The sequence below is a fragment of the Mauremys mutica genome, chromosome 2, assembly GCF_020497125.1.
Source record: "Mauremys mutica isolate MM-2020 ecotype Southern chromosome 2, ASM2049712v1, whole genome shotgun sequence".
Classification (NCBI taxonomy): domain Eukaryota; kingdom Metazoa; phylum Chordata; order Testudines; family Geoemydidae; genus Mauremys; species Mauremys mutica.
The window spans coordinates 112,656,746-112,661,554 of NC_059073.1; positions in this window are offsets into that span (position 1 = coordinate 112,656,746).

The following is a 4,809-nucleotide window of genomic DNA, read 5'->3' on the forward strand; positions in this document are numbered from 1 at the left end:
GGGAAGTTTAGGCTTGAAATTAGACGAAGGTTTCTAACCAACAGGGGAGTGAAATTCTGGAACAGCCTACCGAGGGAAACAGTGGGGGCCAAGGACCTCTCTGGCTTTAAGATTAAGCTTGATAAGTTTATGGAGGGAATGGTTTGATAGGATAACGTGATTTAGTCAATAGGTCAATAACGTGCGACCACTGGTAATTAGTACCGAGGGTCAATGTTGGGATATTGAAAGTCTTTTTCCTGAGTGTCTGGCTGGAGAGTCTTGCCCGCATGCTCGGGGTTCAGCTGATCGCCATATTTGGGGTCGGGAAGGAATTTTCCTCCAGGGTAGATTGGCAGTGGCCCTGGAGGTTTTTCGCCTTCCTCCGCAGCATGGGGCAGGGGTCGCTTGCTGGAGGATTATCTGCTACTTGAAGTCTTTAAATCAGGATTTGGGGACTTCAACAGCTGAGTCAAGGGAGAGAATTATTTCAGGAGTGGGTGGGTCAGCTTTTGTGGCCTGCATCATGCGGGAGGTCAGACTAGATGATCATAATGGTCCCTTCTGATCTTAAGTTCTATGATTCTATGATTCTGAAAGCCAGTAACGGTTGACATAAGCAACGCTGTGTCTACACTGACACTGTGTTGACCTAATTACATTGACTATGACCCTACGTCCCTTGGGCAGATGGTGTTACTTAATCGACAGAGAGGCACTTACATCGGTGGGAGCCACATTTAAGCGAAGACAGTTCCACAGCTAGGTAGACTGAAGGCAGCTTACGTCCATCAAACCATGTAGTTTAGACCAGGCCTAAGTAATTAAATTCTCCTGCCGTTGTAGTATAAATGGGATCTTATATAGCCACATTGGGCTCTCCGAACACAAATCTCTCCTTTAACTATATGCACAGTAAGGCAGGTAACAATATAATCTCTATTTCCTACTAGTGTATGATCACATTTTTGAATGCAGTTGTAGCATAGTTCTGAGCCATGCATAGACAGGACCCATGCACACACTCACTCTCTCTCACCATCCCTTTATTCTTTGTCTCTCACTAGTCCTTTCTTCCTTTTATCCCTCTCAACTTCAAGGACCTGGTCTCCTTGCACAGAGTTACTTAGGATTTAGTTTTGTAAGATAGAGAAGCCCAGTTAAAACCAATACATGTTTAACAACAAGTTTAAGAGCAATTAATGCAGTATGGCTAGTATTACCATAGTACCTACAAACCCTAGATATGGACCAACACTGCATTAGAGCACAGTTCATTAGTATTGCTATGGCACAATTTGGTCACACAGACCAACCAAATCATGTTACAGCAAAACATTTAGGCCATCACTGTGTTCAAGGCTGACCCTTAAACAAATTGGCCTGAATTTTCAAAAATGACTAGCCTTTTTGAGAGACCCTAAATGGGGCCTGATTTTCAGAGACTGGGTGCTTGGTACTTTTTGAAAATCCAGCCCCATGTAAAGTTTGGGCTACCAAACAATGGAGTCACTTAAAATAACTAGCCACATTTGAAAATTTAAACTAGCAAATTTTGTAGATTGGAAAGGGCAGATAACAAAAGAATTGACTCATGAAGCCATCATAACCAAAACAAAACCTTCTATTTTACTTTATTAATCTACTTAACTAAACATCAGTTCTAATGGCATTCAAATCATACGTAGAGCTGGTCAAAACTTGGAATGTGTCTATTCCTTTGGCAAAGTGCAATATTTAAAAAAATGTTTTTGTTCAAAATTAAAATAAAGCAAAAAACTAAAAATTGAATACTCTCATGAAAATTTTTTTTAAAATATTTAATTTTGAGTCCATTGGAATGTTTCATCTTTAAAGCAAAATGTTTCAGTCCAATTTTGACTTTAAAAAATGGATTAAACTTTTAAACATTTCAAAACAAAAAATATCAAAACATTCCGTTGTATTTATTTGAAATGGAGCATTTCAACATCATTTAAGTGCTTTCCCCCCCATTTTTTTCCAAAATGAAATTTAGTCAAACACCACATACTCACAAAACATTTTGATTTTGAAGAAATGGCATTTTCCAATGTAAAAATAATAATAATCTGAAAGTTTGTGACCAGTTCTAATTACTGTACAATGCACTTGGGTAGGGAAAGAGCACATGAATCCAAGCTGACAGATAGCTGACCAAACTTCATCCTAGCAGGATCTAAAATGATTGATACATGACCTCCTGGAAAAGGGCTAATGGAAACACCAACTGACCCATTTCAATGACAAACACAGTGATGCTAGAATTACAGAAATTAATGCCAATTAGAGGATGCAGTTGTTCAAAGAGCATTTGCATTGCACACTAATCTCTGGATATCCTGTGGGGAAATATTTTGAATTCAATGCCTGATAAATAAATCTGGCAAATGAACAAACACTCCACAAGCCTATTACTGAAATGTTATGCACCTGTTAGGAGAATACTGCTGTGCATTAGTCTGTGTAGTGCCATATCCCTTTTCAACTGATATTTGATCATGAAGTGAGCAAACTTGGTAAAGAAAAATATGCTGCCTCCTTTACATTACTTTGAATGTGGTGTGACAATCAGTGACCTCCTGTGGACCTTGACTCTTAACAGAGTCTAAAAGTGTTGGGCCTGATTCATCACCGCAAAACTCCAGCTGCTTTGAACTGCTCTGTACTTGGGGGCAATGTGGTTTCACCCCTTGCCTCCTGGCTACACAAACATTCAGAGACGTATAGGGCCCAATTCTTTTACTTATACCAGTTTTCCGGGAAAAACTTTTCCCTGGTGTAACTCCATTGACTTCAGTGAAGTACATTCTATTCACCAAGTAACAAATGAATAAAGAAAACCATAAACTGCTCATGGACAATTCTTAAAAGAAAGGCCAAATTCATTGAATAAATTATTCGCTATAAATCATTCACTTTGCTCTAATTAACAAGTGTTGTGCACTCAGCTTCTTCTGCAGCATTTTAACAATCTGCCCCTGAGGGTCAGAGTCCCTGAGAAATCCATCATTTTACTTTTAAATATGTTTTCATTACATGATCGTCAAAAATAACGGCAAAGACAATTTGAGAGAGAAGTTACCACAGGGAACTAGTGATGCTTGAACTGTAGTTAGATTTGGAGGAATTCTGCTTCATCACTGGAAAGTTTAGATGTTTACGTTTAGATGAACAGAACATTTTGAGGAGCCTCTCAGCAAGTTATCCTCCCTTGCTAGATGCCATAATTTCCCTAAGCAATCATCAAACCCTGCAATCCTAACCCTTCCCTCTCCCCCACCTTGCAATATTCTCTCCCTGAATTGTCAGAGACACAATTAGCCTTTCATTGCATAATTCCTATGAGATTAGAGGTTCTTGTGGGAACGGACATAGGCCTCTAAGAGGTTCTAGCAGGAAGGCATGGAGGGCTCCATGAAATTAGAGATGTTAGCTATGCACTTTGGAGTGTAACTTGCAGATGACTTTTTACATTTTATAGGCGGAACTCAGGCAAACCACGCAGAGGAGTTACTGGCGCTCACTGCACCAGGGCAATGGGAGAGTCCAGAACATTACATTTCTGGATTGGAGAAATGGGCTGCACAATTCACTTACTGAAGATGAGACTCTAGCACTGCAAGCTACTGAACGTTTCCTGCAGGAACAAGGGAGGAAAAGAGTGATGGGACAGCATAGGGTCTTGTCAGGACTGACGTTATTTGGTTCTGAGAGAAAAGTGACCGGAATGAGCCCGTCGCCCAATATTTCAGAACATTAAGAAAGTTCAGGGCTGTGGCTGAGTTAACATGCAGGAATTCTGATTTTTCTAAATCTGTGTCTATCCCTACTGGAATCTCCAATATATTTTCTCAATGTATTGTTATTAATGATTTGTATTATAGCAGTGCCTACAGGCCTTAACCAATCTCAAAGCCCCATTGTGCTGGGCATATGGTGAGAGATTGAATGACTTACAAACTAATTAGACAAGACAAAAAAGTGGGAGGGGAAACAGAGGCACAGAGTTTGGCCAAGGTCACACAAGGCAGATCAGTGGTAGAGCCAGGAACAAAAAACTGGTCTCCTTACTCCCTGTCCAGTGCTCTATTCACTAGATCACTGTCCCTATTTTCAGTAGTGTTTAGATGAATATGCACTAGAATGTTAAATAGCTACATATGTAGCTACCAACAATGATTTAATTCTCTGTACAACAGGGTGCTGTGATCATATATACATTTCTCTCCCCCCCCCACCTCCTCCCAGTGAAGCTAGATAGTTGTTCTTTGACCTCTCTGCCTGCGGCTTGATAATACCCTCACAGGCTCTCTCTCTTTCTTTCTTGTGCCATTTTTCAACATGGTAGAATTTCTTTCATTCTCATTGACCAAAGAGAGTGAGAAGGTCTGGCTGAGATTAAATAAGAGTTCATATAGCTAGATCATTTTCTCCTATACAATCACTCCGGAAACTAAATAAATGTCACAGTCTATTGGACAGACAAAAAAAAATTTTTTTTTTGAAAGAATCATTCCCCTAGAAAAAAAGGCACCCTTCCATACAGCAGTAAAGCCGAGGTCAAAATTATTTGTGTTAAAGTGACCATGTTATAGGATGTGTCGTATCCAGTTATAGATCCAGATTGCATTATACAAATATCTTCAGATGAAGGACATAAAATTATGGTGCTGTGATTCTGCACTTGTGTTCCTGATAATCTATATGATTAACTCTCATCTGGAGAAGTATAAAGAATAAGTACAAATCTCAGACCTTTTTGTTCTCTCACGCTGGTGTAATTCCATTTACTCCAGTGGCGTTACTCCT